General features: G+C 33.0%; 1 pseudogene; it reads right to left on the bottom strand.

Moving 5' to 3' along the window:
- Nucleotides 1–2,906: 2,906 nt before the first annotated feature.
- On the bottom strand, nt 2,907–13,414 carry LOC134236800 (3-oxo-5-alpha-steroid 4-dehydrogenase 2-like; annotated as a pseudogene).
- Nucleotides 13,415–13,980: the final 566 nt, after the last annotated feature.

The raw sequence follows: 13,980 nt of genomic DNA, 5'->3' as shown, positions 1-13,980 counted from the left end.
TGTGTTTATGTGTCAGAAAATATAATCTATCATTAAATGAAATGACTGATTTTTTATACTGATTGCTAGACCTTCATCTATACACTGCATTGTCCACTTATTCTTCCTTTTTTTCCTGAACATTACAATAAGCACACGCCTGGTGTGACCGGTTGTCCGGGAATGCTTATTATTACATGTGACCTGATCCCACTCCTGATGTTTAGGAGGTCATTGTTTGCTCTAATACTATTTTGTAACTTTTTATGGACGAATAGTGTTCGTTATCTCCATGTGTTTCATCCAATTACCTAATTGCATAAGCGTTATAAACATAGACTAGAGACCCTCAATCTAATTAAAATCAGAGTCCTTAGATCCGCGCAGAGTAATAAATGGCGCAGAACTCAGAAGTCTAATTTAAATTGTATAAAAGTATTCAATCCCAAAGTCCATCTCAAAGTCCATAAAACAATACAAAATAGGAGCAGAGCAAACTCAGATGGGATCAGGTGCCATGGAGGTGTAAACAAATAATTGCTTAAACCCAAAATTAAATTGAGAGGTTCAGGTAGTATTTAGAAAATTTTTAAATTGGAAGCAGAAGAAAACTAGAGAATTATGATTTAAAGTGCTATTTTTCAAAAAAAGACATATACAAGTACCATGACACATAAAATATGAAAGGTAACTTATCACAACATATGAGAAATGATGATTTGTTGAGGAAAGATCGGATATCTAATGAGGTTACGGTCGAATCATATTTTTGAAATGTTTTTAAAAATTAATTGAGATTGGTATTTTGCGGAACCTTATCAAGGTGTTTGGACACAGATTTATGTTAATATTAATATTTTGTCGAATTTTCTGTGTAATATCATAATATATGTGTTGCAATAGCATTTTACCTGGTTATATAAAAATGAACTTATTCTAACTGGATATTATTAAAAATATGACGTTTGGGACGTATTTGATTGACACATCCTTACACTAGCCAAACTTTATCCATGATATGTTAGAACAATAGAAATGCTGTTGTGTATTAGTAAGAAATATTCATACTGTAATCCGGAACATTTAATATAACGTTAAAAATTGTATTCTGCATAGGAAATAAATTTTTGTCCAAAAAATTGCTTGGATACGATCTTTGACAGAGTTATTCCCCTTTGAGTTCATTTGCAGTTTCCGTTCATTTCATTATGAGATTCAGAATACACATTCATCATAACAATATCTCTTTTAGGTACGAAGAAGGAATTGCGTTATATGCCTCTTCGATTTAGAAAAATTCCATTCATCAGGAAGGAGGGGTTACTGTTTTATAAACATCTCTTGCTTGGCATGAATTTTGTTTGCACAGATTGCTAGTTGTTTATCAATTCAGTAGACAATTCGAAATTCAAATATAAAACTTTAAAAAAAAATACAAAATTGTTACTTTTTTGAAGTATTAAGAATAAAGTAAAAATTTGTGAAAGTGTAAGGATGTGTTAATCTAAAGCGTCACAAAATTCATAGATTAAAATAATTTCCAGGGATTTTTTCTATGGAATGCTTTACCAACATATACGTCGTGATATTATACAGAACATTTGAGAAAATATTAAGTTCCATCCGTGACTAAGCACCTTAAAGAACCTATGAAATTTTATTTGTATTTTATAATTTGTCTTAGTTTGGTCACGTCTTTGTTTAAAGGACGATAAACAGAAATCGTGAAAATGTGGGAGTATCTTTTGAAATCTTCTCAAAAACCAATGGCCAAAAGAGTCTATTTTGTAAGAAACGTTCTTTACATAGTGCACATTTAAGTTTGTTCAAATGATGAACCTAGGGTTAGGGTGAGGTCACAATTAGTGATTAATTAATGTTTTATAAAGGAACAAATAGAGAAAAAATCTTGAAATTCCGTCTTAAAGAGATCAAAAATTGATTATATTAATAAGATAGAATCCTCGGATAACTTTGATTCAAATCTGTTCAAGTGATGACACTGGAGTTAGGACGAAACTACTAATGGGAAACAAAGATGTCTTTTCTATATAAGAAATAAAACTTTTAAAACCTTCAAGAACAGCAAAGCTATGATTAGTCATAATGATATGGAAGCATCCTCAGAAAGTGTAGATTTTGATTTGTTAAAAGGAATACCCCGGATAGAGTAGGGCCAAATGGAGGATCAGTCTTACATAGCAATTTATAGGAAAAATTTTTCTTCTAAAAAACATCAAAGCTTTGATAAGTCGTATTAATATTATCTTTGTTATATTGTAGTGAAGATGTATGGAAATCCTCAGGCAGTATAGATTTAAATGTGTTTAAATCATAATTCCCGGGGGTAGTTGAGAGCACAATAGGGATGAAATGTTTGAGAAAAAATAAAACCAGAGAAAAAGTTGTAAAATCGTTTTCTCAAGAACAGTAAACCCACGATTACTCATATATTTCAAAATCGTTTGAATCAAAACCGGAATTGGAAGGGGTGGGGGTAACAATTGGAGAGACTACAATCAAATCTTTTTTCAAAGGAATATAGAGGGAAAATACTTCTTTAAAGAATATTTTAAAAATTTCTGATCAGGAAAAGCAAATCCATGACTGATAATTATATGGAAGATTTCAAAGGTGTAACATTTACTTTTTCCCCAGTTGGTCCAGGAAACTTGTTAAATGAAGTTGTTGTAAATGAAAGTTAACTTTCATGAAAGTATCCGTCAAATGTGATATAAAGTACATCCAACTTGCGTAAAACAACATGCAAAACAACAATCAATCGTGAAAGTGTTCAAGAATAACTTTTAATTAAAAAAATCTTTTCGATGAGAAAGATCAAGATCAAGTTCACAGATTTTCAAATTCTGAGAAAAGTGTATGCAAATGTATTTATTGCATTATCATTATGTAGTTGAAACAAAGTCTTACAGACAAAACGGAATCAGAGCCTTTCTATCTTTTCGATAATTCTCAAATTTCTCCCTATAAAATCTACAGAATAAATAAAATTAAATAAAAAGGAATCACTGATGTGTGTAAGGTGTAATTGGTACATTGCTTTTATTGCTGATGTAAAATGTTTTAAGTGAGTGCAATATCACGGGAAAACCTTAATGTATTACTTTCGACGTGATTTATATCTATACTGAGTGTATTACCTGTGATGATGGAAAGCCCTAAGGCCGATATTACACAGAGTGAAGATAGCAAAAGCTATAGAAGGGAGATAACAACAGGCCAAAGAAAAACCGATCCACTCCACTATTTCTCCCAGGAAGTTAGCGCCAGAGACGTATTCGAATAGAAATCCTTGGGATAAAAATAAAAAATAGCACCAAAGGCGTACTGATTAGAAATCCTGGTGATAAAAATAAAAATTATCACCAGAGGCGTACTGAAAAGAAATCATGGGGATAAAAATAAAAGTTAGCATCAGACACGCACTGATTAGAAATCCTAGGGATAAAAATAAAAATTAGCATCAGCGATTACTTGCATAGAAATCCTAGGGATAAAAATAAAAGTTAGCAACAGAGACGTACTGGAATAGAAATCCTGGGGATAATTAAAACGAGAGACGTACTCGAAAAGAAATTCCAGGGATAAAATTAAAAGTTTAAACAAGAGACATACTCGAATAGAAATCCTTTGGATGAAAATAACAATTAGCACCATAGGCGTACTGATTATAAATTCTGGTAATAAAAATAAAAATTAGAACTAGAGGCGTACTGAATAGAAATCCTAGGGATAAAAATAAAAGTTAGCATCAGAGACGCACTGATTAGAAATCCTAGGGATAAAAATAAAAGTTAGCATCAGCGAGTACTTGAAAAAAAATTCTAGGGATAAAAATAAAAGTTAGATCATGAGATGTACTGGAATAGAAATCCTGGGGATAAAAATAAGTCAGCCCCAGAGACGTACTGGATAGAAATCCTAGGGATAAAAATAAAAGGTAGCACCAGAGACGTACTGAATAGAAATTCTAGGGATGAAAATTAAAGTTAGCACCAGAGACGTACTTGAATAGAAATCCTAGGGATAAAAATAAAAGTTAACACCAGAGACGTACTTGAATAGAAATCCTGGGGATAAAAATAAAAGTTAACACTAGAGACGTACTCGAATAGAAATCCTAGGGATAAAAACAAAAGTTTGCACCAGAGACGTACTTGAATAGAAATCCTGGGGATAAAAATAAAAGTTAACACTAGAGACGTACTCGAATAGAAATCCTAGTGATAAAAATAAAAGCTAACACTAGATACGTACTCGAATGGAAATCCAAGGGATAAAAATAAAAGTTAACACTAGAGACGTACTAAATAGAAATCCTAGGGATAAAAATAAAAGTTAGCAACAGAGACGTACTGAAATAGAAATCCTGGGGATAATTAAAACGAGAGACGTACTCGAAAAGAAATTCCAGGGAAAAAATAAATGTTAGAACAAGAGACATACTCGCATAGAAATCCTTTTACAAATTAGCATTAGAGGCGTACTGAATAGAAATCCTAGGGATAAAAATAAAAGTTAGCATCAGAGACGCACTGATAAGAAATTCTAGGGATAAAAATACAAGTTAGCATCAGCGAGTACTTGAAAAAAAATCCTAGAGATAAAAATAAAAGTTAGAACGTGAGACGTACTGGAATAGAAATCCTAGGGAAAAAATAAATGTTAGCACCAGAGACGTTCTGGATAGAAATCCTAGGGATAAAAATAAAAGTTAGCACCAGAGACGTACTCGAATATAAATCCTGGGGATAAAAATAAAAGTTAGCACCAGAGACGTACTCGAATAGGAATCCTAGGGATAAAAATAAAAGTTAACACCAGAGACGTACTCGAATGGGAATCCTAGGGATAAAAATAAAAGTTAGCACCAGAGACGTACTCGAATAGAAATCCTAGGGATAAAAATAAAAGTTAACACAAGAGACGTACTTGAATGGAAATCCTAGGAATAAAAATAAAAGTTATCACCAGAGACGTACTTGAATAGAAATCCTAGGGATAAAAATAACAGTTAACACCAGAGACGTACTCCAATAGAAATCCTAGGGATAAAAATAAAAGTTAGCACCAGAGACGTACTGAATAGAAATTCTAGGGATAAAAATAAAAGTTAGCACCAGAGACGTACTGGAATAGAAATCCTAGGGATAAAAATAAAAGTTAGCACCAGAGACGTACTGGAATAGAAAACCTAGGGATAAAAATAAAAGTTAGCACCAGAGACGTACTGGAATAGAAAACTTAGGGATGAAAATAAAAGTTAGCACCAGAGACGTACTGAATAGAAATTCTAAGGATAAAAATAAAAGTTAACACCAGAGACGTACTGGAATAGAAATCCTAGGAATAAAAATAAAAGTTTAATCGTTAGACGTACTGGAATAGAAATCCAAGGGATAAAAATAAAAGTTAGCACCAGAGACGTACTTGAATAGAAATCCTGGGGATAAAAATAAAAGTTAAAACAAGAGACGTACTCGAACGGAAATCCAAGGGATAAAAATAAAAGTTAGCACCAGAGACGTACTGAATAGAAATCCTAGGGATAAAAAATAAAAGTTAACACTAGAGACGTACTGAATACAAATCCTAGGGATAGAAATAAAAGTTAGCACCAGAGACGTACTGGAATAGAAATCCTAGGGATAAAAATAAAAGTTAGCACCAGAGACGTACTGAATAGAAATCCTGGGGATAAAAATAAAAGTCACCACAGACACCTACTTGAATGGAAATCCTTGCGATGAAAATAAAATAAAGTTGGCAACCTTAACGATAATAATTCAAGGTGGAGTTTTTTATTCCACATTCAATTCTCTTTACATTTTCACCAGAATACTACATGAATAAAAGAACGGGTAACATACAGATAAAATTTTGTCTAACTACCTCTTGGAGTTTGATATGTGCCTTCTTTCTCTCTCCTTAGTGACGTCAGCAAAATGTCAGACCGGATGTTAATGTACATCCCCGTAAAAAATAACATAATACCTATAAAAGATATTAAAAATATTTCTGTGAGGGTTTTAATGCGTATGAACATGTTAGATATTTAACACAAATTCGCGTCCTTTATATGTGTCATTGGCATTGATTAGCCAAAATAAAAAGCGGAAAATTTTTGTTCTATTTGGTATAACATACCCAGACAGAATCTTGCCTTCTGGAACCAGTGGTGGATCTAAGTATTCGATAGGAGTATCCCGTACGTCTGCAGAGCGCCGTTCACTGAACAGAGGAAAACGGCGGCCACAAACGGAAACAAAGGAATGGGTTTACCTCCCTTTATCCTTAGCGGGAAAATGAACGTAGGTAATTTATGTTTGAATAAAAAATATCAACGGTCAAGCATGGATATATAGGTATTCTGCCCACCTCAGCCCCTGCAATTTTCAAAGATATAGAAATTATGTACAGTCGAAGTAGAAGAAAATGAAGTAGGACACCTCCAAAAACATTGGCGCGTGAATTTGAGATAAGCATACAAAATGAATTTTTAGATATTCCCCATCCCCTCCGAAATAGGGTTTTCGGTAATTGAATAGTTGTTTGCTTATTTTTATATCCATCTGTTGGGTTTTTTTCTGCTTTTGTGAAACCCTCTCTCTGAAAAGATATAAATTTAAATTAAACAATGCAACCCCGAAAATCCCCTGATTCGCGCATGATTGTACTGTGTATTCGGTGCAGTGACGAGTTAACAAATCAATTAAATTTTATTACAAAAGTTAATTGGCAATAAGAAATTTAGGAAAGAACTCTCAAATATGCTCCAGTTTTCTTGTTTTTTTTTTCCTTTCAAAAATCATAAACAACGGACTGACAGAAAAAAAGGCTATACCAAATCTCACCTGTGAAAGTACGAGGGGCGTTCAATAAATAATGTCATCAGCTCCATGACATACAACATAGTAATCATATGGCATTAAGTTTGACTTTTTCTAATTATTGAATCTTTAATGACTTTATAACAGTTTATGTGACCACTTTTCATCGCATAATTTCATTGTGCGAAGCTGGAAAACAAGGGCTACTCGAGACACTGCGTTAAAAATGAATGGTCAAGAATTGGTAAATCAGAGTAAAATTAAACGCGTCACTAAAGCTTCTGTAATACTTGTTAACTTTCCAAAAATATATTAACTGAAATATGTGAAATTAACAGCAACTTATGTCTGTTTCATACACACATGAACAGGTGGATTTCAATTAACAAAAATTATAACATGGGCATCAAAAAATGGGTACCCTCCTTTCAACATGGACATACAGCAACCAATGTATATTAGCGATAATTCAACAAAGTTATCATAGATTATGTTTTATTGACTTTAAGTTACATAACAAATTTGATAGACATCATATCGGGGGTAGTTCACACTGTTTTAAAGAAACATTTGATTGTAAACATGTTTAATACTCAAATGTCATCCTATATTTATAGATATGAGTGAAACCGAGAGGGTGCAGAAAATCTAAACAATTACTTTTAAAAAATAAAAAAAAATATTTTATCGACGTTTTTCTGAAATTCAAACAGATCATAAAACTTGACTCCATTTTGTGTTAAACCCTCAAAACAAATTTAGAATGAGATGTACTTGACAAAACTGCAAATGCCTAAGAAGAGCAAAAATTTGCAAGAAGACAAAAACAGTTTTATACGCTATTTTCTTAAATATTAGCGGTCTTGTTGTTCAAATACATATACACGAAGGCAGTTCAATTTTTTGAGGAGTCTAGTAAGTCAAATATTTGCCAAAAAAATGAAAGGTTTATGAGAGGAAGGAAACAGAATATGGAATTCACTACATTAAATTTCTTCCTGACAGCGTCCAAACCCACAGGCCATGAAGAGTAAAGGAGTTTTGGGGTAAACAGAAAGTTAACGTTTTGTCACATTAACAATAATCGCCAGATCTTTGACCTTTTGACTTGTTTCATTTCCCAAACTTAGGAAAACACCTTTTAGAAAGAAAAAAATAAGTACAGCAAATCATAGGATTTGCCATTTTCCAGTATTCTAAGGGTCATACTCAAAACTGTGTTCTAAAAACAATTAGAAATTGAACTAGAGCCGAGCGCGTTGCAAAGCAACGAGTAGGTCTTCCGTCGGAGCTGCGGACAAGGAGAAATGACCTTGGGTCAAGGTCATGCCACATTCTACTGTTAAAGCAATCTTTTAAGAGTAGATGTCATCTTATTTATGTTTTACTATTAAAAAAGATAGTAAAGGATTGTTTGCGACCTTGACCTTGTTAAAATGACCTTACGTCACACCATGACACACGCTGGTGATAAGCAAAGCCATTTGTATGCTACCGTATTGACGAATTCTTAAGCTATATTTTTTTCGGTAGGCTTTGTCACAGCTAATACGTGTATACATGTGTAAATCTAGGTATGAAAGTGTTATCCTTTCTTTATCAAAAGACATGGTCAATTTAAAGCAATGTTTAAAGCCGGTTAAACTTCAAGGTCAAAGTTCATTATATGCTAGTATTTGAAATGATTTTATCACAGGTCACATACATTTGATTTTTGTGTAATACGAAAACCCTATCGCTTCTCATTCAAAAGTTATGATCAAGATTAAAATTGTGAAAAGTAAGTCAAGCCTCAAGGTCACGTTGTCAAAATCAGCGTATCGGTATTTAAATAAATGTTGTTACAGGTAATACACAGTGGTAAAATAAAAGCCCTAATCGATCTTTTTTCTCTCAAAAGGTATAACTATGGTTAATGTTTTTGAAAAGTGGGTCAAACTTCAAGGTCAAAATGTCAAAAATCATAATGAATTTTCAAGGGCGTTGACACAGGTATTACATGTACATGTTTATAAAATGAAAGTTTTCAATAGTTACGGTCAATTTAAAGTATTGCTATTTTTTAAGTAGGTCAAGCTCCAAAATCAAGGTCACGGGGTTAAAAATCACAGTATATTTGAAAATTACATGTCACAAATAATGCACATGTGAAATATGAAAGTCCTATTTCAACTCATTCAATAGTTATTATCAAGTTTAAAGTTCTCGTGACAGATGGACACTGTCAGACTGGTTGACAAATAAGGTTTAATGTGTCCTAATAAAAATAAATACACGTTATTTAAACATGATGAATTGAGAAATACGAAGAATAAAAAACTAGAAAATATTAGAAAAATATTGCACTGAAGCTATATTCAAATCCGTGTTTTTCAACTGCTTGAATCTAAAAATATTATTTACCGTGTGTCTCTAACACATTCCTTAAACTTTTCTACAGTTAAACATTCCTTACAACCGTTTTTAATTGTCCTTCTGAGCCTGAACTTGAGATAATCTGGATGGCACTGTAGCTTTCTGGTGATCCATCTCAATTTTTTTAGAACAGCTAGCGAGCTACAGATCTGCAGCATGACAATTGTCATAAAGTTAACTTTATAAATTCATTTGATATGTAACAGAATTGAATTTTATGAAAAGAATTATTTCTAATGCTTATTTTTAACATATGCTAAAATTATTTACCTATCAAGTTAAGTTAAGACAGTAAAAAGGACATTGATACTCAGTATTTATTTAAGGAGTTAGTGTCAATCCTCAACCTCAAAGAGCGTTCGACTTGTATGATAATTGCGAATGTGCGATGAAACTGCCGTGAACTATCCCGGTCGTGAACATTAGATGTACTGGACATTCCGTCTTCAAGAAAATATAGTTCTACTCTGGACTATTCCGAGTTACCTAAACGTTTGTATGTATGTCCATGTGTGAGCGTTTCAACCTGTCTTTGTTTTATGTGACTTGTTTTGATTTATTTTTCAAAATACAAACTTTAACGTTTTATTGCTTGACTTTCGTTTTATAAATCACTTGTGTTACTGTCACCAATTATATTCTATTAACTTTGTTTAATTGTCAGAAATGCAATGCAAAATTCAGGATATCAAATGCAGCGAAAACTGGCACCCCCCCCAAAAAAAAAAAGAAAAAGAAAAAAACTAGTACATATAGTACATGTACACACTTCGATGCTCGATTGTACACTCTAGAAATTAAAAAGTTTATGAATAAAAAAGTTTAGTTAGGCATACTCATCTTTGCCGACCTTTTCTTAAATTTATTTGACAACCTGCGAATTAACAATATCGTGTATGATTTTTTGGTTAATATTATAATAGGTTATGGAGTAATCATGGATTTCATCACCAGCCCTGGCCTGCCATTCTCGACTCTGAAGGAGAGAATTGTATCATTTCATGGGGGTTACGTATCGCAGTGAGAGTAAATTTAATAATTTAATCTCTTTTAGTCCAATAAACACGATAGAAAGGCTTGGAATATTTGTATGAAATTACAGGAAGAAATTTTGCATTTGTGAGAAGAATTTCTAATTATTCTTTTTTTTCTCGTATTCTTAAAGCTCATGTTTGGTGCTCTTCTGTGTAAAACAGCATGTAGTTTAGTTAATATTATGTACATGCACATAAAATCGTGTCATCGTGATATTCTAGCTTTTTATTTGAGGAAATCAAAGAAATTTATTTAAGGAATAACTGTCTTATTTTTGGAATTCATGAAATGATCATAGGCACTTGGGGTATGGACCCCCCCTTTTCCATTTTTTTTTCTTTTTAAATCAGGATTCAAGTCATCTTTTTCCTCTTTTTCTATTCTAATATGCACTATATGTTATCAAAAATGCAACTCTTTTGTCTCTACAAGCTGTTTTTAAAAATGCCGTTTTCCACTGTTACATATGTATCAGTGGAAAACGGCATTTTTAAAAACAGCTTGTAGAGACAAAAGAGTTGCATTTTTGATAACATATAGTGCATATTAGAATAGAAAAAGAGGAAAAAGATGACTTGAATCCTGATTTAAAAAGATAAAAAATGGAAAGGGGGGGGGGGTCCATACCTCAAGTGCCTATGGAAGTGATCAATGGATTAGCTTGTGTGATAATTTGCATAAACGCCGAAGACGTTTATGCATAAAATTATCACTAAGCCAATCCATTGATCATCTTCATGAATTTGAAAAAAAGACAGTTATTCCTTATATTTACATGCTTTGATTCCGCCAATCCACGGGCTCCAAGCCTGCTTCTCTGTAGGTGTTGTCCCGCCTTGCACGTGGTTTTTTTTTAACCGCGCCAAAACATTCGTGAGGAAATCAATTACAGTTACATTTGGTAATTTTATCTCGGACAAAGACATTGGAAATGTAAATATGAGCATATCATGCGGAAAAATACAAATGATAAGTTATGTAGCAAATTATGAAAAACTCAAAGTTACTTAATTTTATTTTCGATTTTCATGAGAATTGAAAACGTCACTTCCACTTACAATTTACTGTGTGCATTTGTCATGTTTAATTGTAATTGATACTTTTAACAACATCGCAATTTTTTCTGAAATAAATTGAGCAACAATTAGAATAACTTGATATAGGCCCGTATACATATAACGATTGCAATTACTTCAAAGTTGAGAGGGAGACGACGGCGCCTAAAAAATGTGTCCCTTTCCAATAATATAGAATCATCCGTTCAAATTAAAAACAATTTAGTTGCAGTAGTGATATCCCCGATTCTTTAAATAACGAAACTATAATGGACTTCACAAGGGTAAAATTCAACATTAATTTATGTACATGTGCAATTACAATCTCTATCAAAATTGGCAGAGTTATCGATAGGTCATCCTGCGTCACCTTTCAGTGTAACCAATGGACTCGTCCAGAGAAATCATCTGTACCTGACCAAAATCGCAGCGCCTTTTATTCATTCGTCAAAGAATAGAATCAGACATTTTATCTTTTAATACTCGTACATGTTCAAGAAAACCTTTATATTTGTGTCTAGAAATATTCTTACGATTTACGCAAATAACAAATTCTTGATTTTAAACTGAGTAAATCGATGACTAGCATCGTCTTAGATAACTCTAGGACTCGCGTAAAAATCAAAGAGCGGTAATGTTGACCTCCGAAATGTATATAGGTCAATGCATGTGCGATAAACAGGTTGCACAACTGTAAACAAAGCAGTCAAGGTCCGAGGAAAATTCACGATGCCTGAATAAAATGACAGTGAATTATTTTAAGCTTATTTTTTCTTTTATTTATAAATAATGCAACATTGAGTATCAATCGAATGAGAGATGATAAGTATTTTTCCTATCTCCCGTCTTGTAATTCAAACTAAATACAAGGAGAAAGTTGTCTCTGAATAATCTGTATGACATCCAGCTAGAGAATACGTTTAAAAACTTTATTTCAACAAAGTTTAACATTCAGTTTAGTTAAGTATATATTTTTATCCAGTTTATATCAGCTATACGTGTTATACGCGTACGCATAAAGAATTCTTCACATGCCGTATAAAACTAATCAGTTACCTGTACATAAAGTTTGCTGCTCATTCAATAACACAAGATTCGAACAAAATAACGTTTTCATGAGATCAGTAAGATGTTAAAGAACCCATTTCAAATCGATAACCATATCGAAATATTTACCGTTTTTGAGTTATAAAGCAAAAACTTTCGAGCGCCCTTGACTCCTAATTTGAGGGGCCAGCCCCTTTTTAATGATGTCAATTGATAGATCTTAAAATTATGCACAATATTTGTAAAATATGTCTTAACAAATTATTTTTAGTTTAAAAGATATACAAGGAAATATATGTAAAATTTGGCGCTTTTGGGCATTCTCATGTTTGACCCCTATCTAGCACCGTTTGGAGCGCAGAAATCGAAAAAGAAAAACCGATAGGCACAACTTCAATTCTTCTAGTATTTAAATGCAGTAGACATTCTGCTCCAGCTTTTGTCGTTTCTGAGCCTTTGTCTGGAAACGAACAGTACCAAATTTTCACTTAAAGGGAAATAACTCGAAAGCGGAAGGGAATTTTTGAAATGTGTAAAATCATTTTAATTGAATTTTGTAACGTCCAAAAACTCTGAAAATTTGAGCGAAATCCGTTCAGAAATGAGCGAGTTACGAGGTCTCAAAGTTGGCGTCTAGGAAAAAAAAAGAATAATAGGGAATTATCTTAACCATCAGAATCAGTAGAAGGTCTTCCGCCTGAGCGGAAGACCTTAATAAAAATGTTATGGACATGTCTTTTAATTAAAAGAGAATATTTTAGTTAAATCATTAAGACAAAATCATAGAAAGGCGATTTTTGTTTATTTCCGAGCCCCGATGACATTATTTATTGAACGCCCCTCGTAGTGTAACAGAAAGCATCCAATCAAAACCATGTTATTTCCATTAATGTTCATTAACTCATCATAGCGCCACCTTGAGAGTATCATAAGCGGTACAACAAAGGACGGTAACTCTTGTAGGAACCAGGCGAGCTTGGCAGGCACGAGGCATCCCCACCCGGGACGGGTGTACCGGCCGTAGTTAATTAACTGAAGCGTTACTTAATTAGAAATCTCCAACAAAACCATCAGACCGGAAAGAAATCTCAGCAAATTGGGGGCCGAAAACACGCGGTCAACTTGTTCCATTATAAAGTTCATATTTTTCTTCCTTTATTTTTATTCTTTACAAACACAGAAAAATAATTACACTAAATTTGGAAATTAAAGATTTGTTTAACTAAGCATCACTGCATCTAATGATTTATATGGTGTGCGAGTCGCATTTTATTAACATTTTGAAATGGATGACGTCATCCTCCCTCCTGCTGTCCGATTATTTATTCTGAGATAAGGACTCTGATTCGGCTATAGCAAGTAATTCAAGGTGATATTTCATAACCACAACGATAAATAAAAACTGTATAGAATTCTGTGATGTTTGTTTTGGTTCTTATTTTCTATTTCTGTATCTGTACACCATGAGTCTAAATCTACCCCCTGTAAGATACAGGATATAGGTTTTTGCATGAACTTTAGAGCGATGAATAATCTCTCTCTCAATGTGTTTGAATGTATGAACTGTGTAGCGATGAATAATCTCTCTTTCTCTTTTC

The sequence above is a fragment of the Saccostrea cucullata genome, unplaced genomic scaffold (assembly GCF_032062105.1).
Source record: "Saccostrea cucullata isolate Sc308-1 unplaced genomic scaffold, CSIRO_AGI_Scuc_v1 ctg14066, whole genome shotgun sequence".
In the NCBI taxonomy this organism is placed as follows: Eukaryota; Metazoa; Mollusca; class Bivalvia; order Ostreida; family Ostreidae; genus Saccostrea; species Saccostrea cuccullata.
This window is presented reverse-complemented; position numbering and strand designations above follow the sequence as displayed.